The 25720-nt window shown below is 60.7% G+C and overlaps 1 protein-coding gene across 18 annotated transcripts in view; it reads left to right on the forward strand.

Annotated features, from left to right (window-relative positions):
* ADARB1 (adenosine deaminase RNA specific B1) overlaps positions 1–25720 on the forward strand; it is a 109119-nt gene that overhangs the window by 40651 nt on the left and 42748 nt on the right. For 8 of the 18 annotated variants that reach the window (XM_084989793.1, XM_084989795.1, XM_084989792.1 and 5 more), the window contains one exon: positions 4137–4273. The exons of the other annotated variants lie outside the window; for them this stretch is intronic. The gene's annotated coding sequence lies outside the window, so the exon portion shown is untranslated. The remainder of the gene's footprint in view (positions 1–4136; positions 4274–25720) is intronic. 18 annotated transcript variants of the gene reach the window in all.

The raw sequence follows: 25720 nt of genomic DNA on the forward strand, positions 1-25720 counted from the left end.
AAAGGGCTTTTCTGGGGAAAGGCTTAGACTTAGTGCATCTTATGTAAGAGAGCAAGGAGACAGATTTGGGAAATTTCTATCAAAAATGATTAAAGGTTTTTCCTATCTAGACAGCTCATCTCCTTGCAATGCATAATGTAATATATTAATTTTCAGGATTTCATACGCAACCTTCCCGAATAATTTTAAAACTATAGCATTGCTGGAGGAATACAGAGGTCACAGTTGTTTGGGTTTTTATCACGAGCTTCTGAAAACGTGTTAGTTTGACGCGACTCTGATGGCGTAGTTGGTGGGCGTCACGGGCTCGTGTCACGCGGGAGATGGCGGCAGAGGCCGATGGCCGGTTGCCCGGGACCCACATCCTCGGGGAGGGACCCGTTCGTGGGGTTTAGACCCTCGAGTGTATTGTCCCTCTCAGGCCGGCCCAGGGCTGCGTGTCCGCGCCTCCCCCGCTCTGTGCCCGCAGGGCTCAGGGCCTCACCCTCCCAGCGACAGAGAGCCGCCGGGGTTTCCTTTGCGCTGTTTAACCTCCTTTCACCGTGGCTCGTGCATTTCAGTCGGTGGAGAGACTTTGCAGGGGGGCGGGGGGGGGCAGAGCCTCCTCCGCGGAGCGGGTCCTGGGGCTGCTGTGGGCACTGGGGGGTGGGGGGCCTCACCGCCTGCGGGCTCTGGGCCCACCGCACCCATCAGCCTCCCTCGGGGCCCGCACACCTTGGTGCGCCCCTTGGCAAAGGCGCCCTTCTGCCCGCTGCCGGCCTTTCTGCTCTGTGGGCCCTTCTGGCCAAAGGGAGCAGGAACCGAGCGCCCGGCCCTCCCCCTGCCGGGTCCCCTCTGCCCGGGACCGAGGCGCCCCTTTTGTGGGCCAGGCCACATGGGTGCTGCTGTCATTCGCGTCAGCGTCCTGCTGGCCTGAGTGGGGAAGCAGTGCCGTGCTCCCCGGTGCTGCGCTGGGGGTGACAGCGCCCTGCTCGCTTGCTCTGTCCCTCGCCCCATCTCTCTCTCTCCCCCTCATGTCTCTCCCTCCCTCTCCATCTTTCTCTGTCCCCCCCCATGTCCCTCTGTCTCTTTCTCTGTCTTTCTCCATCTGTCTGTCTCTCTGCCTCTGTGTCGCTGTCTCCATGTGTCTCTGTGTCTCTCCGTCTCTCTTTCTCCATCTGTCTCTGTCTCTCTGTCTCTGTGTCGCTGTCTCCATGTGTCTCTGTCTCTCCGTGTCTCTCCCTCTCTCTTTCTCCATGTGTCTCTGTCTCTCCGTGTCTCTCCCTCTCTTTCTCCATCTGTCTCTGTCTCTGTGTCGCTGTCTCCATCTGTCTCTGTCTCTCCGTGTCTCTCCATCTCTCTTTCTCCATCTGTCTCTGTCTCTCGGCCTCTTTCTCCGCGTCTCCATCCACCCCCACCCCTCCGTTCTTCCCCGAGGCTGCAGGGCTCATTCCTGGTGGCGACACATTGGGTTTCTCTGGAAATGATTATAAAACTACACAGTACGTGCAGGTAGGGACACGTCGCCCACGTACTGAGTGGATTGTTTGGAAGTTCCCGTGAAGCATCGGCTTGGTGGGAGTTTGAAGGAGGCAGCGTTTCCGTAAGGTCATAAAAGCATTTCCGTTCATGTTCACCCGCTCCCGTCAAAAATAAGGGGAGGGTTTAAAGCAGACAACAGAGTCGTCTTTTTAAAAAACGGCTGTTCTGAGTGCCGTGTCCGGACCCCGCGTGTGCTGGGAAGGGTCCGTCGCGCGTCTGAGGTGCCTCTGGCGTTTCCACCTGCCATCCCTCTGTCCCCTACCCGTCCCCCTGGCCGCTCACCCTCGGCCGCCGCCCACGGAGCAGGCAGCGTGGTCCGGAGCCCTTCCTCCCGGCTCTGCCACCCCTCCCGCGGGCATCTCCGCGACCCTCCTCGCTCCCTCCGGCCGGCCCGGCCCCTCCTCTCGGTGCCCCACTCGCTGTCCTTGGCGGGCGCCGGGTGGCAGGGCCAAGCTCAGGACGGCGAGGCGCTGCCCAGTCCGCGTCCCTCGGGAGCGCGCTCGCCTGCTCGCCTGCCTCGGCTCTGGAAGAGCCGGTGTCTCCGGACCCCGGCCGCGCGGAAGGCGTTCTGTCTGTGTTGCCTTCGTTTCTGGGGCTTCTTTGTCCCAGGCGGTGGTGCTCCTGGCCGTGACAGGGGCGCGTCTGTGGAGAGCAGGTGTGGGGACCCCCGCGCGACCCTCCCCGGTTAAAGCAGACGTGGCGCCGTCGTCTCCCTGGCGCCCCTCCCTCGCCGAGGGCGCGGCCGCGGTCTGGGCTTTCGGGTGACCCCACCCTGGCCATTGGTGCCTTTCCCAGGGATGCGTCCACCCCTGAGAACCCAGCTTCGTTTTGCTGGGGCTCGAGCTTCATGTAAACGGAGTCGTAGCCTCTCGGAGGCCCCTCCGGGTTCGTTAATGTGGCGCGTCGCGTCAGTGACTTTCATGCGTGAAATCGTTTCCTTGTTCCCAGCGCAAATTCAATTTGCTTCGAATGCTGCAGAAGCCCTTAAAAGGGTGGCTGGATCTCTGGTTGACACGCTGTTGAAGGTTTTACACTGGTGTTTTTCTTCCTGCTCGCGTGCGTCGCAGATGTGTTTTGTGGAAGAACTCCCTAGAGACGCCGTCTGGGCTTCGTGCGTTCTTTGCACAAGTTCTCTTTCTGATTCTACACCTTTCTGTTTGTAGTTTAGTCAGATTTTTAAATTTCTTACGGAGTCAGCTTTGGCAAGTTGTATTTTTCTCGGAATTTGCTCATTTTACCTAATTTACAAAAATTTTCATGGAGGTGCCCTGCACCTGTCACCCCCACGAGCCCTTGCAGGGCGCCCAGGGGCACTCACTTGTGGCCTTATTGTTCCAGGACCTGCAGAGGCCGTGTCGCCCTCAGCACTGGGGTGGCCGTCCAGGGCCCAGTCCTGAAGCCCCTCTTGCCGGCCCCACACTTCCCCTGGTAGTGGGGCACCCCGTTCCAGTACCTTAAGCTTCAGCTTCTCGGTTTACAAACCTGTGTCCCCGCCGGCAGCTCGTCCTGGGCGCGTCCCCAGCAGGCGTGGCGCAGGCTGGCGGTCGCTGCAGGCGTCCCCGCGGTGCTTCCTTTCTCTGTTCAGTCCGTGGACTCTCAGTCGGTAAAGCTTCTGGACGGCTTTTCAGCCTTTTGCAGTCCACACACGGTCCTTCCTCTCCCTCCTCGGGGTGCAGGGGGCCGTGTCCCGGCTGCAGTGACCCACGGCCACCCGCCGAGGGAAGGGGCCGTGGTGCTGGGTTGGCGACAGGCGGAGGTACTAAGGGGGTGCGTGGAGGGGCCGTCGGTGCCCAGGGGTGGGAGATGCCGTGTGCGGTTCTCGGTGCTCAGCCAGAAGCCTCTCTGCCGGACGAGCCAGCCATGTGACCCGGAACCCCGGGCTGGGGGCTTCACACTGGGTGCCCATCAGATCTGGTGACACTGGTGCAGGACATGAGGACCCAGAGGTGGCCTGTCCTCACAGACCTGCTGACATGTGTTCCCGGTGTATCCGTGCACATCGAGGCTGAGGTCAAGGCTGAGAGCGCAGCAGGAGGCTCCTGGGGGCTGGGGGTCTGCGCGGCTCGGCCGCTCAGCACTCAGACCCAGATCTGCCTCCAGCCTCCGCCTCCCTGGCCCCCTGGCTCCGCGCTGGCTCCGCGCTGGAGAAGCCCGCCTCTGGCGCTGCTTGGACCTCGGCTTGTCTTTTAGAAGGAAAATCTTAACAGCCTGCATTTGGGTTCGATACGTGTCTGCGTGTTGAGCTCCTGCTGGTTGAGGGAGGGACGTGGGGAGAGGCCGGGCCGCTGCTGCACAGGCCTGCGCGTGTGGCGGCTCATTTCTGGAAGGATGGGTCCACACAGGCCTTTGCCCCAGGCTCACTCCTTTGCGCGTGGGCCGGGCTTCTCTGCGCCAGCAGGTGGATGAGCAGGGCCGGCGGTGGAGCTGCGTGTGTGCTCTGGTAGATTCCACCGCGCATCCGCCTTAAGAATCACACGGATGCGGTGAAGGCCATGGAAGCATGTCTGGGAGAGGACTTTGAATTAGAGATCCTTGCTTTCAGATTGACTTCCGAGACGGTGAAGGCTTTGCTACTGGTTAAACTAACATGAAGCATTGGAATCGTTCTGTTCCAGGAGCCTCTCGGGTGGGCACAGAGAGCTGGGAGGTGGCTGAGCGAAGCTGCTGACCGCTGACCAGCAGTGCTGACATCGTCTCAGTCCCACCTGCCTGGAAGGGTCAGCGCCAACGCAGAAACTAACCACGGTTCAAGGTGAGAGCGAAAACCTCTACCCCTCTGCTGACGTGTGAGGAATAGAAAATGCCTTTGCTTGATGTCGATGGATCAGTTAAGGCTCTGGGCTTGCCTTTTAAAACGTGCGTTACTGGGTGACTTCCAGCAGAGGTGACCTGTCCATGTCCCAGGTCTCAGACCCCCTGCAGGCCTCACACCTCTGGCCGGTGCTTGGCGGCCCCCCAGCGGCCAGCGCGGTCCTTGCTGAGGGCTGTGTGCATGCCAGGCGCCACGTGGGATGCTGTGTCCTGCGCGGCAGGGCAGCGGGTGATTCGGAAAGAGGACCAGTGCGTGTGACAGAACACACAAGACTCTTCAGCCGTTAAAAGTGGGGGGCCAGGAGGCCCTCTGGTCCGCAGAACAAAGGCCCCCGTGACTTTGATTCGAGAGGATGACGTGTTTAGGTGGGTGGGCAGAAGCAGGCACAGGTGGTTTCACAGTTGCCTCCTTGGGAGATGAAGGGACCCTGCTGGCAGCAGAGTCGCCAGTGCACACCGAGGACCTAACGTAGCTGCCGACAGAGCAGCAAAGCCGTCCTGGAAGTTCCTTGTCTCATCGTAGCCAGAGAGCCCGCGCTCTGGAACCCGGGTCAGCAGAAGTGCTTCTCCGGCTTTGCCCGCGTGAGCGGTCCATGGCTATTGTGCTTTTGCACAACACACCGAGTCTGCCTTCTGCGGGACTCAGCTGGTCACTGGTCTCCAGCCTCTCCCCCCCTTTTATTTAGTTGGTGCATAAGAACAGTCATTGTAAGTTTTGATTGCTGAGTGTTCGTTTGCTTTCTGTGGGTCAGTCCGATTCTGCAGACTGCACAAAAAAGAAACCATCTGAATCCAGGGGCGATTAGAACCGAAATAAAAGAAATATTTGGATTCTCAAACCAGGTATGAGGATCAAAAGCCTGAAATCCTGATAAAATACTTTTAATAATCTGATCTTTATAAGTGTCCAATCGCATAGAACGAAATTGCTGAACGTCCTTTTGTTGAGCTAGAATATCTGGTGCCGCATCATGGGTGGAGTTTTCTTTTCAGCCATGGCTCAGCTCCAGACGTGATCTTAAACCCATTGCTGTCACCAGAGTCATTGAGAGACGGCGAGAATCCAGCGCGGGAGACCCGTCTCTGCGTGCGAGGTGCGCCCTTGGCCGTCTGACCGTGGGTGCCTTTCGGAAGCACACGCCGGGCGAGTCATGCTGTGGACGTGACTGGCAAGTGTCTCTGTGTGTGTGAGCGTGCACTCACCCTTGGTCCTTTGCATGAGTCAACCGTCCTCAAAGACACGGAAAGAAGACCCAGCGCCCAAGGCGGGCTCTGAGGCCAGACAGAGGGCTGGGCGTCCTCCGCCTTCCGCCGTCGGTTGCCCTGCCTGGACCCGGGCTCGCAGGCGGGCTGCGGAGAACCTTCGTGTCCATTGCGTGAAACGAGGGCAGCTTGTGGCAGCATCATCTGAAGTCTTGGTCTTCTTGTTTCCCCAGAGCCGTTTGAAAAAGAAACACAACGGCAACGGACGCTGGAAGAGCCCCCGCTGGCGCCCGCGGCGCTGGGGGAGCCGGCCTTGGGCGCTTCAGGCCCAGCGGCCGCCCCGCCGCTCCCGCCCCTTCAAGCGCTGGCCCTGCCGCCTGCTCCGCCTCGCAGGCCGGCGCGCTGGGCCGGGGGCGCGCTCTGGGCCCGAGGCCCTTACTCTGCGGCGCCCGCTCTGAGGGGCCCGGCCAGACCCGGGCTGCCCCGCCGCCGCCCGCCCGCCCCTCTCGCCGCCGCCACACCCGAAGGTCCCTCTTGCGACGGTATCTGTCAGCTCCTCTTTTGATTCCGAGTGGCGTCACGGAAGACACCACATCCAGATGTAACAAAAGCAGTGGCATAAATCTGCCCGTACACACAGACCCGGGGTGCGGAGTTGGTGCCGTGGCGCCTCGGGTGTAGACCTGAGCCGCCTGTGCTCAGCTCCTGGGCTCGTTCTGAGAGGGTAGGACCCAGGCCCTGCCGCCTTCATGCGGTGGTTCTGGTTCCGCTTCTGCACGGCTGGCCTGCCGAGTTGTGATCGCGATGGGGCGAGGGGGTCCGGGCGGGGGTCTCCGTGAGCCTCTCCGTCACCTGCCTTAGCTCCTCAGGCAGGACAGCTCTTTGTTCCTGGGACAGTCCTGTTTGTCCCACACGGTGCCCCGGCCCTGGGATGGCCAGACCACATCTGCACGTGGCCAGCCTGGCTGGGTGTCCTGAAGGCTGGGGAGGGGCCGGTGGCATCGGGTGGGGCTCGGCGGGCTCAGGGGCACCAAGACCCACGTGCAGGGCTGAATCCTGGCCTGTTGGGGCCAAAACTAGACATTTTCCCCTTGGATGTGATTCGTAGGCTGCTGTCCCCTGCGGAGCACAGGCGCCGTCCCTAAAGGTCAGTGACAGAAATGAGGGATTCCCGGTGGGCTTCTGGCGGCGTCACCGCTGGGAAGGCGTCCTTGTGCCAGTCTCAGGTCGGCGGCAGCTGCACCCCCGGGCACAAGGGCACAGGCTGTCTCGTGTCCCCACCCCAGCCAGGGCGCTGGGGTGGGGGGTGCCTCTGGGGTGCCCACCCCGGGCCACCGGCCAGCTCCGGCCTCCTCTGTGCCCATGCTGGGTGGCGGCTAGGGACCCTGGCGTGGGGCTCATAGCCTCCTGGTTGGTGCGGACACTCCCCTTCCCAGCCTGGGGCCCACACTCCTCCTCGGCCCCGGGGCCTCGGCCTGGGCTCAGTCAGCGGGAAACGTCCTCAGTGGCTGCAGAGCCGCCGGTTCCGGGAGGGCGGTGTGGCGCCGGTGCCCAGAGTGACTGTGGCCACATTGGGGCGGGAGTGGGGGGGCGCAGAGCTTGGGACCCCAGGAACTCCACCTCTCAGAACCTGCTGCGACTCCAGAAAGATGCGTATTGCATCTCGGACCTGCTCCTTCATTTGTGCGTCAAATCCTCACCGAGTGCCTGTTTGCAGATGGTGACCAAGGCCTGGAGACGAGGGCGGGACAGGAGGAGGCAGCTGCCAGCGCCGGTGAGGGCGGAGAGCAGCTGTGCCACGGGCGATGTCGGCCGCGAGGGCCCCGCGGGGCGGGGCGGGTGGCTCTCCCTCTGAGGGGTGGCGCCACCGAGGGGACCCGGGAGGGGCCCTCGCCCGCTTCTCCCCGCACTCCCGCCACCTGCTGGCCGTGGTGGCAAAGGGTAGACGTGGAACCATGGGGAGACGGTGGTTTCGGGTTGTTTTCCCCCCAAAAAATTGAAAACCAAGCTGAGTAAAACTTGGTTTAACAGCATCAAGTTTTAAACTTTCTAAAAAGTGGCTGTGTTCTTCCCAGTTCTTCTGTGTTGGACCTTAAGTGTCCCAAGGAGACAGTTAGTGCAGCGTTGACCTCGAGAGCTGACTGAGGAAGTAAGAGTTCGGCCGCCTGTGCCGTGTTGGGGCGGAGTGGTATCTGCTGTTCTCGAGAGAGAGGGTTGGTGAGTTTTCCTGGCTGTTCTGGGCTCTGGCCATGGCGAGAGAGCTGCAGACGGACGTGTCAAGAAGAACCGGAGGCCGGTCCCCGTGCGGGACAGCTGGGGGTTGGCCCTCGCGCCCGGGCCGCTTCCTGGGAGGGGCTTGAGCGCCCTCTTGTGGACGGACTCCTGTGGCGTCCACTCCGCCAAGGGCTCTAAGGGGATCGGCCGCCCTGCCCGCCCTGGCAGACAGAATTCTGGAAGATGGACGGCTGCTGAGCACCTCGTTAACCACCCTTGGCTGTGCCCAGGGAGCTGCGGGCCGTTGCTGGTTCTAGGTCCACAGACGGCCTTTGGGACGCGGGCTTGCATGTTCCACGCGGTGTCTCCGGCACGTCCTGCGGTGTGTGGGGCCCCGCCGTGTGCGCCGGGGACCCCGCTGCTGGAGGCCAAAGCCCAGAGCCGCTGAGAGGAAGCGGCCGCATCTCGCGTGACAGGGACGTGGCCTCTGCAGCACGCGGCGCGGGCAGGTGCAGGGGAAGAGACGTGGCCGGGGGAGGGAAGTCAGCAGGCGACGACAGTGCCGTCTGCTGGCGCTCTGGCAGGACGGGGGCAGGCGGCCTGTTCTCCGGGCAGGGGCTGCAGGCTTCGTGGGGTGGGGGCTCTGGAAAGATGTGTATTTGCAGGCAGATGGCATGAGGAGTTGGGCACAGGGCAGGGGTCTGGGCGACGAGACCAGACCTTTCTGGTTTTTGCTTTTCAGATTTGCCCGTGATGCCCTCCACGTAGACAGGCGACGTAGTTTAGAAGGGCTTTGGGTGGGAAGCAGCGGCCCGCGGCCCTCCCCTCCCCTGAGGCAGCGCTGCTTGTTTAAGAAGCTGTAAATACTTACGTTTCTGGATTGGCCGGTGTGAGGACGGCTGCAGGCGACAGAGGCCCAGTGTGAGGGCTCCACCAGCAGGAAGGGCCCCCGCAGCAGCGCCTGTCCAGGCTCTGCCCTGGTGTCTGTCTGCCGTGCGTGAGCTCACCCACAGGTAGACAGGTGCTGGGGGGGGGCAAGGGACACCTGTGTGCTGTCTCTTGGGGCGGGTCCCAGAAGCTGCCACATGACGTGTCCATCGCAGGGGGCAGGGCTGGGGGCGCGGGGCTGGGACTGTCGTTCTCCACGGTTGGCCATGCAGGTACTCTGCTGTTGGCATAGGTGGCACTCACTGCCATGCTTCCTGTTTCTTAATGTTACACTTGCAGTTTGATTTGTAAATTTTCAGTGTTGTCTCTTGATTTTAAGTTTAGGTGCAGGAGGACTTAGCTCACGTACACTTCTGCCGGCTCCTCTTTTCCTGTGTCATTTAGGATGCTTTGGGCTGACAGGAGCAGAAAACATACCCTATGGTGTCTTAAACCACTGAGGATTTGTTCACTTATTTCATAATAAGTAGTGCAGAGGTCAGTGTTTGCTAGAGTCAAGCAAGAGGCAAGAGTCCGGTTCAGTATCTCTGCAGTTCTCCCAACCATTCATGAATGCAGTGTGGCTGCTGTGGCTCCAGCCATCACATCTATGTCTAAGGCAGTAACAGTTGGGGAGGGATGGGCATGCAGCCCATTTCTGTTGTGTTCAACAGGGGCATTTCAGAACCCTCTGCATATTTTCAGCATGTCTCGCTGGCCAGAACTGTGTCATGTGGCTGTAGTCACAAAGGAGCCTGAGAAAATGAGTTTTAACTCAGTTGCAGCGTCTCTGGGAAAGAGTTTGGGGAGGACGCCGGGGTCAGCCCACCAGATTGGCAGCCGCACTTCTTGCTGAGGATCGTAGGGCTGCAGGTGCTTGGCCGGTTTCCTGGCCCTCAGACCATCTCCGAGCTCCCCAGCGAGCCAGGCGTACTGGTGCACTTACCGTGCCCACCGCTCCTCCCCCTCTCTCTACGGTTTGGCTCCTCCCAACCTTGGCTTTCTGGGTTTTTAAACAGACTAGCAAGGAGAAAAGTCTGTTTTCTGTTTGTAAGCGTGGTTCAGTGAGTTCCAGACCCACACGTGGCACCTGCATTTAATGATGAGCAGAGGTTGGTGGTTACAGAGCCAGGTGAGATGCGTCTGAGAACTTCCCCGTCAGGTTTGTGCACAAAGGAAAATTCTAGAATGACCCCTCCGCCAGCTGCTGGGAGTCAGGCCACCGTTTAGCTTGCTCTGCAGTTGGGTCCTATCTTTTTTGGCTCAGTTTCACCTTTTTCCTGTGTTTTGCATTGCCTGGGGTGGTGGCGCAGAGTGGTGGGAGGAGGCTGCAGGCTGAGGTCGGAGCCTGGCCTCGCTGAAGCCGCTGTGTCTGGGGCACTTTGCCCACCTCCCCCTGCCCGTGTCTGAGAGCCAGGGGTCAAGCCTCTCTCCCTCCTCCGTCCCGTTGAGAGGGGACCCCTGCTTTCCCGTCTCCCCAGCTGCTTCATTCTGGTTTTTGGAATTCCTTCATTCAGTCTTCTTGAAGCACCATATTTTCTGTTTTATTTCAAACTGAGACTATGACTTTCTCATACAGTGTTTTTGTTTTGTTTTGTTTTTTACAGCTGAGGTTATTGAGGTCCAGTTTAAATGCAATGAGTACCGTGCGTTTTAAGTGTTGTTGGGTGGTTCTGACAGCATGTGAGGTTAGTAAACCACCGTCACTGGCTCCGTCATCCCCAGGGCCCTCTTGTCCACTCAGGTGTCCCGATCCATCCGGACCACAGCAATGAGAGGGGACCCCAGTGGCGGTCTTGTCCACTGGGGTCCCCTCTCATTGCTGAGGAGCACTGAGACCCCAGTGGAGAGCGGAGGACGCCTTCAGACGGCAGTGGGTGCCTTCAGGCGGTAGGTGGCGCTGTGGGGTCGCGCCGAGATGCAGAGGCACCTGCTCAGGAAAAGACCGGTTTCCCATCTTCCATCCCTGCTGCCCTGCTGTAAGCCAGACACCAGATGCCTTCAGAAAAGCTTCTGTTCACTGGCTTCACTTTAACCATTTACAGGACCCACGAGGCGATGGCATGGGTACTTAGAGCTGGTTTAGTTCAGTGAGTGACCGGGTGTGTACACTAGACTTCATCAAATTTAAATATGATAATAAATTGAGTCCACGTTATGGAATCAGGAAGTACAGTTTCCAGTCTTTGACAGTTATTGCTTCGTGTGTTTACATGTAACAGAATTCTCTGGTTCTGCTATTTTGGTTTAATATTTCAAATAGGTAATAAAGATAAAACGCAAAAAAAAAAAAAAAAAACAAACCCAAACCCCAAACAATCTCTACCATCAAGCTCTAAATGTATGGTGACAGACTGCTAATTTTAATAAGGCTAAATTAACCAAAATTTGCGTGTGTGTGTTTGAGCTTTAGTGAAGGGTTGCCAATATAAAGTGAAGAAATAATGTGAATATTTAAGATTTAAAATTTCTCTTCCATGAGCCCTCATCTTGCAGCCGCCTGTCCTGTATGGCCCTTGTCAAAATACACACCCACTCTGGTCTGCTGTTGTCTCCCCCACGCCTGCCCCTTGCCCTCCCCAGGCTGACCCTGCAGCCCTGTGCACTAGGACAGGGTCCTGGGGGGTCGGGGCTGGCCAGGCAGCGGCCGGGATCCGTGATGTAATCGAGGCTAAAAGCCTTGGCTCAGATTCTGCCCACAGGGTCCCAAGTGCAGGGTCCCCTGTGGCTCAGGACAGTGAGGCACCAGCCAAAGGACTTCCCTCCTGGCGTCAGCCTGGATGGCACCACCTCTCCTGGAGCCTGAGGGTGCTTCTCTGCCCCCCAGGGGCCTCCCTGCAGTTTGGGGGTGCAGACCTGTGCCCGGGGTCTGGGGCTGCCCTGCAGCGGGACTCGGGGTCTTGTAGCCCCACCTTTGAACCTGGCGATGCCCAGGACCACCCTCCCGTCTGGCCGCACGCCCTCGGGACCGCTTCGGTCCACACTCCCTGCGCAGACTCCTGAGTTCCAGTGACGCTGCTGAGCAAAACGAGCGTTTTTGTTGCTTCTTGTCCCCTTCCCCCGCGCAGGGGCTGCCTGGGCAGACTCAGAGCCCTGTCGTCGCTCTGAGCGTGTCCCCCGTTTGCGTCGGCCCTCCGGCCCCCCCCCCGTGCGTCCCAGCCGATGCCACTGGTCTCCGTTTGCGTTTTTCTTTTCCATTGAGTGGCGTTTGAGTTTTCAGTCGTGTCTGATGTTTTTGTCCTTTTGCTCGTCCCTTGCACAGACGTATGCTTGTGTCATTTCTTTCATCGGCACGTACCCAGTTTAAGAAAAGCAACCCTGGAGTCACGGATAAGTGGAAGTTTTCTCCTCTAATGAAGCAGAATCACTGTCTTCTTTGAAGGACCAGCCAGACTTACTTTATGTTTCGAAAGGCTCATGTTCTATTTTGTTTTAATCTTTAGTAGTGGAAACCATTGTTTCTAAGGTGCTTCCGGAGAACCTTTAAATGCCCGTTTAAACCGTGGCTGCCAGTCGTTTACTTTCCCCGTTTAGCTTTGACTTTCCCTCCGACATGTCCAGAGCACCCGTCAAACTTTGCTTCGGTCCAAACCAGGAGCCGGAGCTCTCCCTGCGAGTCCCCGGGACTCTCAGACTTGAGGTGGCCTCTGCTGCCAGCACTCACCTGTGGGCCCCTTAGCACCCAGGGGCCACCTCAGCCATCCGTGGGCCGCCAAGGTGCGGTGACGTGTCAGTGAGCGCGTGCGTGTGCATTGTGCCCGGCCTGTGATGGTCATGCGGCCGCAGTGGCTGCTCCCTCTCCTGACCCTGGGGGGCAGCAGTCCTTCCCCCGGGGGCTCTGTCTGCACCCCTGTCTCCGGACGCTGACCGCTAAGCTCTGTGCCTCAGTCCTGCACCACTCTCTCCGGCCCAGACCCCGCCCCGGTCCCCAGACTCAGACCCGGGTCTGCCCCGTGTCCTCACTGGCCTCCCCTCCTCCCCAGTCTGAGACGTCGGCTGAGCCCCCGGGGGCTCTCACCAGCACAGGCCTCCCACCTCGGCCACTGCATCCTTCCAGGCTCTCGGCCCCACGCCCGAGCCATCAGGAGAGCCTGCCAGCTGTGCCACCACTGGGACGCAGCATAGCCTGCTGGCCTCTTTCCTCACCCCCGGGGCTCTGAGCCCTGGGACACTGGCCTCCCGTGCTGGCCATGCATCGGCCCTGCCCCCACACCTGCTGTCGCCGGAGGACGGGGCCAGGCTGTGAGCCGCGCTCCAGGGCCTCGGGCGGGCTGGGCGCTGCCTGGGGGTCCTCGGCCTCTGTATGCCCGGATGCCCTTCCCTGGGGCCTCGGTCTCGGCCTCATTACCATCTTTCCCCCCCAAAGCGGCAGGCGTGGCCCACGCGCTCCTGCCCCGTCTTCTCAGAGCAGCGCTGGCCTCTGGCGGTCGCTGAGCCGCGCGTTCCCTGGCTTTTCATCCCGTTGGAGGCAAGTGGCCGGCAGGCGCGGCAGCGCGCACCCAGGCCCCGGGGGCGGCCCTGGCACAGGGGTGCTGGTCTCAGCCGGTGAGGGTGCGCACGTTTCAGAGGCCCTTCCGCGGCGACCCCGGAGGCCCCGGTCTTCCGCGTGTCACTCGGACGCTGTACGCTGTGTGTGGATAACAGGGAACTGCCTCACTGAGAGGGTGGAGAAGCCTCGTGGACGCAACTCTTTTTCCTTCTTGCGAGAGTGGCGAAGTAGCTCCTAAGAGTCTTCTCCTGAAGTAATATTCTAGGAACGTTAGATTTTGGAGACGTTAGGACAGGTGAAAATCAGGTTAGCTCGGTGCTGGCGGGTCGGGCGCCGCGTGGTGTGCGGCTCCGACGACGCTCTTCCGACGGTCTCTGCAGCGATTAGCCTGCGGGGCTGCGGCAGCGGGACTCGGCAGGTGAGGTGTTTGGGGAATTGGAGGCGCCTTGGAGGACTTTTCAGGTTACGAAGCGTCCACATCCCGGTCACGGAAACCGGGTCGGGTGCAGCACCTCTTTGTCATCCTGCCGGGACCGGGCGCGTCCCACCAAGGGGGGCAGGGCTCTGTGTCGCGGTCCCTGTGATCCCGGAGGTGAGGGAAGCAGGGAGGGAGCCGACCGGCGTGGGGCGAGGCCGGCTTCGGCGCCGGGCCCTCCGCTAGGAGCGGCTCCAGAGTAAATCCGGTGCAGCGAGGAGGGACGCTCGAGCCCGCGGCACGGACGCCGCAGTCCGGGCGCCGTGTGCCGTGTCACTCTGGCCGGTTCTGCCTTCCGCTGACTTTCAGGGAAGTGAGAACAGCAGCGGCGGTGGCGTGCGGAGCATCTGCTGTGCGTTGGGTCCGGTTGTCCCGTGAGAAAGCGCGGACTATCCGTTCCTGCAGTGACGGTGACACCTGTGCACCCGCCACGTGTGCCCACTTTGCTGTGAACCAGAGCCAACAGGAAATAGGGTTTATGACGTGGTAGGAAACTGGCTCGTCCTTGTGTTTTGTGGACTGTCGCGTGCGCTTCAGGTACCGGGAACCTGAACTGACTCCGGTTCAGGGTGCGGGGCCTTTGCCCTCTGAGCCGCAACAGAAACCTGCTTTAAATCATTGGCTGAGGGGTGAATGGATGCCGGATAGACGAGTAGTGAGTGTGTAGAATCCGGGAAAGCAGGGTCAGAACGACGCCCCGCTGGCACCGTGGCGCCCGCGACTGCAGGCAGACAGGGACGTGGGGCTGGCCCGGGGGCGCCTCGGCACAGGCTCCCGCCACGGCGTAGCTGCGCCCCCGGCTGACCCCTCACCGCAGCGGGGTTCCCCCTTCGGGTCGCACCCCGTCTGACAGATCCTGGGGCCGCATCGCCAGGTTCTGCCACTCCCGCCCCTGCGCCCGCGGGTGCCCGGCCAAGGCCCCGCCCCGAGCCTCCCCCTCCGCGCCCCGGCTCGCGGGTCCCGTGTATCGGCTCCCTGCGATGGAGCGTGTGCACACCTGGCGGGCTTTTCTGCTTGTGAAAGTACCTTTCCTAAATTGTGATGTCTTGGTGTGAAGTTTTGTCTCTTTCAGTCAAGCTCTGGAGGAGATGGGGAAATGGGAATTTTCTCGTTTCAAGGAAGCAGACAGGAGACCTCTGACAGGAGGTCACAGGGGCCCACGGGGCCGTGTGGTCCCGGCCGTGTCTGCAGGAGCCCAGCGCCGGAGCCGGCCCCCAGGAGCTGCCGAGCCGCCCCTCCTCTGAGGGGGTGAACCCGGGCCCTGGCCCCCGCCCCAGCCCAGCCTCCTCCTGAACCCAGGGCAAACGCCAACCAGAGAGACGCTTCCGAATGGGGGCCCCCAGCAGCGGGGGGCCACTTTATCCTGAAGCGCTCTTCTGTTGCCAGGAGTCTGAACCCCAGCAGGCCACCTCTGCCTTTGCCGAGAGCCTGCGCTGGCGTCCCCGGCGGCCAGCGCCTTCTCTTGGCCAAGAGCCACGCGCCTCTGGCCCCGGGGCTCACACGGTTTCCTCCCTGGCTCGGTCTCTGGAGCAGGAGGCCAGGGCCAGTCCTGGTGGCCGAGCCCTGCCGCGGTGCCTCCCCGAGCTGCTGGGGACAAGGCGCAGGGTGCTCAGGCCAGTGGCCTGTGGGCTCCAGGAGGGAGTCTGGACACGCACGCACTCCAAGGGGCAGGAGGGCTGCTTGACCCTGAGCACGTGGCTTGGGCGCTTGAGGCAGGCGCATCCTGCCTTCACTCGTGGGCGCCTTGGGAGTAATGAATTGGAGAGGGGAGCTGGGCACTGCTGGGAGGGGGCGGTTTTTACACCAGGTGCAGTTGATGGCGAGGATGAGCCTGGCCAGCTGGTTCACCTGCCTTTTCTCTCACTCAGGGCTCGGCCCTCGGTCCCCCCCCCCCCCACACACCCCAGGGCAGCCCCACCCCGGGCAGCCCCCATCCCCAGGCTCTGGGTGCAGGTGCCTTCCTTCCAGGCCGGTCCCCGCCCTGAGGGGTGTGTGACGCGTGGCTGCTCTGCCAGGCAGTCTCCCGGCCCCTGGGGGCCCACGTGCAGGTGGGCCGGCTGTGACCTGCGGCTGCCAAGGCCCCAGCCGTGCTGCGGGAGCTGTGACTTCGTGCAGCGTCTTTGTGAATCGGCCCCTCGGAGGATCTGTTCACTGTTCCAGTTCTGTCTGCTTGGGGACGCCAGCTTTCGTGGGCAGGCAGGACTCTGTTCGCTGAGGGATGATTGGTCTTCTTCCTCCTCGTGCTGTGCGCCCGTGCCGCCAGGGTGGGTTGGCTGTCCCTCGTCCCTCTGGGGGTGTGTTCGGGAGTGACTGCTGCTTGATGAATGGGCCGGGGCGGAGGAGGAGCCGCCGCCCACGTGTCACAGGGGCTGGCGCTTGTCGCAGCCGCGCGCTCAGATGCCTGCTGAGCGCCCGCCCCAGTGGCCGCGGGCCGGGATGAGGTCGGGGCTGGCCGGGCTCGTGGCTGGGACGCTGGCCCTGGGGACCATCCTGAGTGCCAGGGGCCACCGGCGCAAAAGGAGGCGCAGGAAACGCTCCGAGAGGAGAGGTAACCCCTTGTCTTTCACTCCAGAACGAGCTGCCTGGACTTGGGATGCGACAGGGCAGTGTCTCCTGCTCGGTGCTCTGTGACTTGGTCTTGGCAAGGCCACCCCTCCGGCCCTTCCCTTTAAAGTAGCCTCTTGCTTTCTGCTGGCGTGTCGTGGGGTGTCAGCCGGGGTAGCTTAAAGAGGCGGCTTAAAAACACGTCTCTAAGCAGGTGTAGAAATCACCTCGGCTTCAAGGTTTACCGTGTGTGTCGGAAGGGTTTGGGCCGTCTGGCGAGTCTGGGTCCGAGCACGGGGCCTCCCTCAGAGACGGGCCTTGTAGCGGTTTTCTCCCTGCTGCCTCCGTGACTGGCTTTGCTCGCGTGCAGACTGCCCTGCGTGCTGTGCTGAGACCGCGGCCGCCACGGTCGCAGCGTTTTCCTTTTAGAAACACGGACGGCAAATTCCTAACCCCCGCCACTCCAGGTAATTGCAGTCTTGAATTGAACTGGATGTGTTAAGACATGAAAATCAATTTTGTTTCCGTAACACCAGATTCAGAAGTTGTCCCTGGCTAGAAAAGTCGCACCCCACTGGCCTCGGCTGAGTCGGGAGCTGGGGTGTGGCCGCCTCCATGTACCCCGATTAACGAGCGCCTGTCTCGGGGGCGGGGGGTCGTGCTCCTGGTGGGGGAGCGGCCCCCTCTTTCCCGGGGGCCACGCTGCTCCCACCGCTGACGAGCTGGTGCGCGCCTCTCACAGCGCAGCGTCTTCGGGGTCGTCTGTGGCAGGAGACCCCCTTCTCTTCAGGAGACCCGGCGAGCGCGGGTCTTTCGTGTGGCTTTCCGAGAAGAGAAGGCATCCGTTCCAGAGGCGGCGATCCGATGTGCCAGAACCTCGCGCAGTGTCGCACCGGGCCTGGGCCGGGGCCTTGGTGCCAGACCTCTGTGGGCTCCGTGCCCGCCGTGCATGTGCCCAGGACGCAGGCCCCGTCCCGAGGGGCTGCCACTCTCTGCGCCCACCTTGGGCGGCTGCTCTCCTCAGCCAGGCGTTGAAAAGCCAGATGGCACCAAGACAAGCAGCAGAAATAAGACAAAGGCAGAAGCCAAAACCGCAGGAAGTGGTCACTAACCCCCGAAATTTAGACTCGCCGCTGCTTCCCCCGTGGCCCCTCTTCACTGAGCGTTTACACCGGGGCGTTTGGGGGAGCGTAAGAATCACCCTTCGTCGTTCTTTTGGACATGACAGTGACGAATGTGGTTTGGGTTCGCCCGCCGGGTGCGGGCCTGAGGGTCTCCACGTGCCCCTGCACCCGTTCCTCGCGGGGAGAACGGTTCCCGAGCGGGACGTTTGCAGACCAGCGTCTCGAGAAGCTGAGCATCACAGGAAGCCCGTGGGTCGTGTTCGCCGACAGTCCTGTGTGTGTAGATTTGTTGTGACGGCTGTTCAGCCTTGGGTCTCTGGCCACACCTGTTCCCGTTCACAGTCGGACTTGTATCTGCAACAAATAAAATGCCTCTGAGAGCAAAGAGCGTTCCTGGGACTGGCCATCCCACGTGTCCCGAATTGGCGGAGTTTTACAGGCTGTGAAATGCAGCCGCTTCGTCTTGTGTAATTTGAAGGTCTCCAGGTCACGAGTCGAGACCGCGTGACGCGCCTGTTCCGAAGGCAGCTGTCAGAGCAGTGGGGCAGCGCGGTTTCGTAGCCGCACAACTGCAGTGCTTGTTCTTTGCCTCCGAAGAATCCTTGCAGGCATCCCTGTCCACACAGTGGGCCACCAGCTGTGGGCCACTGACTCTGCACGAGTCAGATGGCTTAGGCTGGTCATCAGGAAGCTGTGGTTGGAAGTGCGGCCCAGGACCCCATGAAGCAGCCCCGGCTGCCCCGGCAGGTGCCGCGGCCCAGGGCGGGTCTGGAGACCAGGTCACACCAGCGGGTCAGGTAGACCTGCGCTGGCCTTCCCTGGGCCCCAGCCAGTCCTGCTGGCTGCTGCTCAGTCCTTCTGTCCGCTCAGGGCGCTGCTGCTGAGTGAGGGGGCGGCAGGAGGGAGGGGGTGACCCCAAAGGCTCTTTCACACCCCCGCCGCCCAGGCTGGCTTTGGCAGCGTCCCGCGTGATGGCCCCTGTCCTGTGGGCAGCGACCCTGCATGGTGCTGCAGTCCAGCTGGGTCCCTCACGTTTCCAGGATGGAGCTGTGACTGGGTGTGGGGACCTTTCGGAGAAGTGGAGGGTGCTGCTTCGGGTGCCACCCGAGACTCGGGCACTGAAGGCTCCGCTCCGTCTTTTCCTTGTAAAGTGAGGAGTTGCAGTGGCTGTGGCGGACGCATCTGGTCTGGAGGGAGCGGGCAGCTTCCCCCCTGGCTCGCCTTCTGAGGGGGGCCCCTTTGTGAGGTGCAGAGCGCCGGGGCAGCTGGGGGTGTGGGGTGGGAGGCGTGTATCCAGCCATCCCTCCTTCCTGCCACCACCCATCCAGACCTGTCCATTCATCCTGCCACCCATCCACTCACTATATCACGCACCCATTCCTCTGTCTGCCTCTTCCTCAGTCCACCCACTCACTCACCTCCCTGTTCATCCATTCATCCATCCACGCCCCCCCCCCATCCATCCATTCACCCCCCCACCCCCATCCATCCACCCATCCACCCACCCGCCATCCATCCATCCACCCACTCACCCGCCATCCACCATTCATCCATCCACCCACCCCCCACCCACGCCCATCCATCCATCCACCCACCACCCACCCCCATCCATCCATCCACCCACTCACCCGCCATCCACCATTCATCCATCCACCCACCCCCCACCCCCACCCATCCATCCACCCACCCACTCACCCGCCATCCATTCCTCCATCCACCCACCACCCACCCCCATCCATCCATCCATCCACCCACTCACCCCCCCCACCATCCATCCATCTACCCCCCCACCCCCCACCCACCATCCATCCACCCACCCCCCACCCACGCCCATCCATCCATCCATCCATCCACTCACCCCCCCACCATCCATCCATCCACCCACCCCCCACCCCATCCATCCATCCATCCACCCACCTCCCACCCCCACCCATCCATCCACCCACCCACTCACCCGCCATCCATCCATCCACCCATCCACCCACCCACCACCCACCCCCATTCATTCCTCCATCCACCCACCACCCACCCCCACCCATCCATCCATCCATCCACTCACTCATCCCCCACCCCATCCATCCATCCACCCACCCCACCCGCCCGCCATCCATCCATCCACCTACCCACTCACCCCCCACCCCCATCATCCATCCATCCACCCACCTCCCACCCCCATCCATCCATCCACCCACCCACTCACCCCCCACCCCCATCCATCCCCCCACTCCCCCACCCTCCACCCACCGTTCCTCCAGCCACAGCCTCAGCACGGTCTGTGTGCAGCCCCTGGGATTTGAGCGGGGGGACAGGCGTGGGGACAGGACGCAGTTGCAGAGGGACAGCACCAGCTTGCAGGCCTGGAGTTTGCTCTGGGCCAGGCCACCTGAAGTACTATGCGTTGCTGTGCTGTGTGTCAGGAGGGAAGGGCTGGTAGCCGGTCTCTGGAGGAGTCGGTGACACCGTGTCTGCCGGGACACGGGTACAGGAAGGAGGTCTCCAGCCCCCTGGGCACAGCTGCCGGTGTGCCTGGGCGGCCCAGGTTCCTGGCACCTGTTGTGACAGGTATGCGGGTGCAGGTCCTTGTGTTTGTACCAACGGGAACCAGGCTCCCTGGTAAGGACCCCCTCAGCTGGGGGTTTCCCAGGGTCGGGCAGGGCCCCCCGGGTTTGACAGTTGAAATTCTAAAGCACACGTGTTAAGTGTGGGACTGCACTTGAAAAACTCCGCAGACGGGGTGGAGTCTCGACAGCCCTGTTCTCAGTGTGATTATTAGGGTTCACGTTGAAAAGGCAGCTCGCAGCCCCCTTTCCCCTTTGATTCCGGAAAATAAAGTATAATTTTCAAATAAACAGGATTTTAATTAGGCCTGTTAATTAGAGCAAGCATGGACCAGATTCAAATGTCTTGTTACTCTTCGTCCATTTCGAAGCCAAAGTATAGTTATGAAAAGAACGTTTCAGGAAGGTTTTTTCCCCTGTAGTCACCGCTGAGCGGGTGGTTATTTGCTGTTCTGGTGTTACTGATCCGAGCACACGTCTAAAGGCGGCTGTTGCCGAGGTTAGGGAAGAGAGGACGCGTGCACGCGTGCGGGTCTGTGTGTGCGGGCACGCGTGTGGGCGAGGAGGACGATGGGCAGTGGCCACGCGCGGGCAAGCCAGGCCGTGACAGCCGGCCCCGCAGTTATTCGAGGTCCCGGGCTGCTTTCCATCTGGGGCTTCTCGGCCTGCAGAGGGCTCTGGAGTCGCCCGGGGCGTGAGCAGGCGGGAGAGAGGACAGAGGAGCGGGCGGGAGGCTGTGCGGCCAGGCCTGGGGGCACAGCCTGCCCATGGGGAGCCTGCGTCCCCACCGATCGCCGCACCCAGGCCCGCGTCCAGTCCGGGTGGTCCCGGGTGTCTCGGGCAGGCAGCAGCCGCTCGTGGGGACAGGACACCCCTGGACGCGCTCTCGTTCAGCAGCGGGGGCTGGAAGGCGCGGCAGCCACAGGCCCTTAGCGTGGGGGGAGCCCACCTGCCAGGCGGGGGTGGGCGCTGTGTCCAGCTCGTCTTCCCTCGGGGACGTGCTCTGCCCTCCAGAGCCCTTCTGGAGTGGGTGTCGGGCAGAACAAGGGTAAGAACAGGAACCATCTGGACGTTTGGCTGCAGGCCTCGTAAATTACCTGATTTCCTGCAAGCAAGCATGCCTGTTTCGTGCAGTGTGTAGAGTAGGGGTGGCTGAAGGGAGTAACTACCTCAAGTTTGCGAAATTGTATCAGCGTTTAGAGCTCCTTTCTCCTTGAACCAGGGAGACCGTTTTGTGGCGGCTCATGGGAGTTGGGCCCCCCCAGGGGCCACGCGTGCAGCAGCCGCGGGGGCGGGACTGGCCCCAAGCGCCCCCCCGGCCTCCCCACGGCCCAGGTGCCCTGAGCTCCCGCGCTCCCCCAGCAGCCCTCCGTGGTGCTGCTCTAGCCTCTGCCTCGCGTGTTTGCAACACGGCCAACACGGCGTGTGTTTTGCTCAGCTGCACTGCCTTCGTGAACTGTGACATCATGCTAAGATCTGCGTGGTCCAGCCTTTGCAGCTGTCGGTGGGGAGGGGGTGGTCCCTCTGGAAAGTGGCCGCTGCACTAAGACAGTGGGGACGGAGCCCCCTGGGTTCAGAAGGAGCCTGCCCCCCGCCGCCCAGACGGCCTCAGCGACCACGGAGCAAGGCCTGCTTGGGTGTCGGAGGGCGGCTTAGAGTAAGCGTTCTTTTTCTCCCTCTGTTTGTTGTAAGAATTGGGAACCACAGATGCACAGTAAACTCTGGGAAAGCAAAAGTGATAATCCCTGTAGGAGAATCTTCGAACATGAGCGAAGTTCTGATAATTTCCCTCCAACTCTTAGAGCCGGAATTAGTTGGAAGTTTAGTGACGTTTGATTTTTATGAGACGTCTGGCTGTTCCAGCACCATTTATGGAAAAGGCCGTCTTTGCTCCTGCATGGCGTCTGCTCGTTTGTCAGGGCTCGGGTGCCGCATCTCGTGGGCCTGCCTCTGGGCTCCCTGGTCCGGCCCGTGGCTCTGCATGGCATCCTTCCCCAGCACCGGGCTGCTTGGTTGTGTGGTTTCGGTGAAGTCCTGCAGCCAGGAACTGACGGTTCTCCAGATTGGTTCTTCTCTTCAGTGCTGCCGGCTACTCTGCGTCTTGCCTGTGCATAGAGCAACGCTGGCCTCGGTCTGCCGACCTCTGCAAGACGGCCTGGCTGGGCGTCTGACTGGGGTTACTTGGCTCTCTCGACAGAGTTGGGAAGAGCCAGCAACGACGTAACTGAGTCTTTCTGTCCAGGTTTATGGATTGTCTCTTCATTCATTTAGTTCTTTGATTTCGTTCATCAGACTTTTGTACTTTTTTGGGCATTCCCGTTGTGGCTCAGCGGTAAGGAACCCAACTAGCAACCCTGAGGATGCAGGTTCGCTCCCCGGTCCCACTCAGTGGGTTAAGGATCCGGCGTTGCCATGAGCTGTGGTGTAGGTTGCAGATGTGGCTCAGATCGGGCGTGGCTGTGGCTGTGGTGTAGGCCAGTGGCTGCAGCTCCAATTCGACCCCTAGCCTGGGAACTTCCATATGCTGCAGGCACAGCCTTAAAAAAAAAAAAAAAAAGGTTTGTACTTTTGCTCACATAAATCTTATATGTATTTTTTAAGTTTGCACTTCAGTAGTTTATTTTTGAGAGGTGCTGATGTAAACGCTATATTGTGGTTTTATATCAAATTCCAGGTCATCGTTCGCACGTAGGAGAGCAATTGACTTCTTCATGTTAAGCTCGTGTGTTCTGCAGCCATCTGCTGTCATTGCTTGTTAGTTCCCGGAGGTGTTGTGTCGAGTGCTATGCTTATTTTCACGATTCCAGGTTGTGTTCCACTAGGAAAAACATGTTTTCTACAAGTAACGCTGGGACCTCTCTGCCAGGCACAGCACGCCGTCTCATTCAGCGCGTGCAGACGCTCTAAGGGCCACTGACCCGAGCATCTACGCCGTGGGTGGTTTCCTAGAATGGAAACGATTTCCTTGTAGAATGTTATAAATTGGATGTTTTGAATATTTCAGTCATGTTTTGTTTAGATGGTATTGGAAGCAAAGCGCAAATCACGAGGACCATTCTCTAAACATGCATGATTAAGGTGCTGGATTTCAGATTATTTTTCTTCAAACAGTGTAAGCACTGCATACGTCCATTTCCTCTGTTAAGTAAGTAATCAAATCATCATTCGGGTTTTTCGCTACAGCTGCAGAATGAGTCAAGCCTTAGCAGGTCGTTTGAGGCACAGCGAAGACCCGACCTGAGTGACCTTCATCTAGCACTCCTGTCTCTAAAATTTGCAGGCGCCCGTAACAGTCGTTCGGTTAGGTAGGCGTTCCCAGCGCAGCCCAGTAGTGATGAACCTGACTCGTATCCATGAGGACGTGGGCTCCATCCCTGGCCTCGCTCAGCGGCTTGAGGATCCGGCGACGCCGTGAGCTCTGGTGTAGGTCACAGACGTGGCTCGCATCCCACGTTGCTGGGGCTGCGACGCAGGCCGGCAGCTGTAGCTCTGATTCGACCCCTAGCCTGGGAACCTCCATATACTGGGGAGCAGCCCTAAAAAGACCAAAAAAAAAATGATTGTGTACAACTTTTCACGAAACCACCCTTTTTGGAAAGTAAAATGGATAAAAACCAGTAGTAATTGCTGATAACTTCTGTCAAGTTTACTGCTTGTCTTAGACGTTTTTTAGTCTATGAATCGTCAGTGAATCCCTACAGCGTTTTCCCAGGCGCAGTACAGGATTCACGTGCTGACGCAGCCTGGCTGTGAGGAGCCCCTTCCCAGGCGGAGGGGAGGCGCGGTGCGGCAGGAGCGCTGGGAGTGTTGCCTTTCTAGCGTATCTGCACTTTGTCCTGCAACGCGGGCATCTGCTGGTGTGCGAGGAACCACACAGCAGACGACCGTTTACCCACCACCCCCACCTCGGAAATGCAGCCCCGCCAACCGGACTTGTCCTCAGAAGTCGGTCGCAACCCGCGGACACCCAGGACTGGCGCTGCCCGGGCGGTGTGGGCTGGTCCCCCCCCCCGGTCTTCCTCTGTGTGCCCCCGCACCCCGCGTCCAGCCCCCAACCCCCCATCCAGCCCCCCCCCCAGCATCTAACTCCCGCCAGCATCAACCCCACCCCCTCCCCGCATCCAGCACCCCCCTATTAACGTGCGTGCGCGCAGGTAGGGCCAGGGTAGAATCTGCCTCTCCCTCTTCCGAGGGCGGCGTCCTCAGGCTGGGGGCCGAGTCTGGGGCCCAGCCCCACCTAACGGTGCCCTTAGTTCAGCGTTTGCCTGACTCGTCAGACTTGATTATTCTTCTCCCTAAACTCTGGAAGCAGCTTGTCTGGTTCTGTTTAAAAAAGAAAAGGTGGAGTTACATATAATTGGAACCAAGTTAAACTTAAATCCCAGGTCTTTGGATGCCAAGCTTCGTGGGCTTTTCACAGCTCACTGCCTCCAAGTTCAGCTGACTTCTCGGCGCTCAGGGGGACTCCTGAACAAGTGCCAGAATCGTGCTCTCAAAGACAGCCCTTCCCCCACCGGCCAGCCCTGGAATCTTGGTGCATGTGGGTTTGGGATGGGGTTTTCATCCTGACGTGTCTGTAGTTCAGGCCATGCGGGGTGCCTCTCAGGACGGAAGCAAAGTGGTTATGCAAACTGCTGTGAAGTGCTTGCACCCGCTCTTCTGCTTTGCTTTCTAGCCTCTGGTAGGAGAGTTGGCGTGTGTAGAAGCTGACAGTGTTGGTCTCTGCTCTGCGGACACCGCTGGCTTCTACTCTTAGTCCGAACACCAGGCTCGGCCTGGTTGTCTTCTACTGGGGGGCGTTTCGGAGTCCGTTGTTTCAGAACTTGGGGTGTAGGAGCAGGAAGCCCGCCGCGTCCTGCACACCGTTGGAGCAGGGGCCTCCCTGCGCCTCAGACCCTGTCGCTGCTGCGGAGGGGCGTCCCTCCCGCCCAGACCAACAGGGAGGCCGGCTTCTCGCGGGCCAGGCGCTCACTAATGCGATGCGGACACGGGTGCCTTCTGCCTGCTTGCACACTGACCTCTGTTCTGAGAGCACGCGCTTTCACACGTGGCTGTGGGAAATACGGCAGGCCGAGCCCCGTTCCCTCCCCAGCGCTCTGCGCCCCCGGGACGCTGGCCTCAGAGCCAGCAGAGCCCAAATGCCCGTCGTCACCCCCACTGCACGGCGCCTCATAGCCTCAGCCACACGGTCGCACCCCGCCCCGCCTCACAGACCCCCGTAGCCACAGATCTGCTCTCGTTTCTGCCGTTGTCTCGTTTCCAGAATGTTGTGCACAAGTGGGCAGCGTTCAGACCCCTGTGGCTCCAGGCTCAGCTGAGGAGCAGAGGCTGTCACCTGCGTGGTCTCTGGGACTGGCTTTCCCACTCACTCAGCCTGAGTCTCTGCACGTCCGTCTTGGTTGTCCTCTGCGTCAGTAGTCTGTTCCTTCCTGTTGTCGCCTGGGTGTGGACGGTCCACCGAGGTTCAGCGGGCTCCCTGCCGAAGGGCGCTGGGCTGTTTCCAGTCTGGGGCTGCCGGGCCTGGGTTTGCCGTCCTGCGTGGACGGAGGTCCTCGTTTCTCAGGGGGGTTTAACCCCCCCCCCCCCCCCCCGCCCGGCGGCTGCCCAGAGCAGCTGTGCCGTTTGACATCCCAGCAGAGGACGCGGGCAGCCTGGTCTCGCCTCGCCCTCGCCCGCCTCTGGCTTTAAGTCCCACCTCCCTGACGGCTCGTGCCACCGAAGGCCCTTTCTCACGCGGACGCCCAGGCGTGTGCGGTCTTGGGTGAAGCATCCCTGCCCCCCTCCGGCAGGCTCGTGTGTCCCGGCGCCGTGTTGTTGAGAAGGTCTTGTGTCTCTGGCCTGTTGGATGCGTGGT

The sequence above is a fragment of the Sus scrofa genome, chromosome 13 (assembly GCF_054392235.1).
Source record: "Sus scrofa isolate SSC_HxYL_T2T_F1_AM1 chromosome 13, Sscrofa_HxYL_maternal_Yorkshire_Landrace_v2.0, whole genome shotgun sequence".
NCBI lineage: Eukaryota > Metazoa > Chordata > Mammalia > Artiodactyla > Suidae > Sus > Sus scrofa.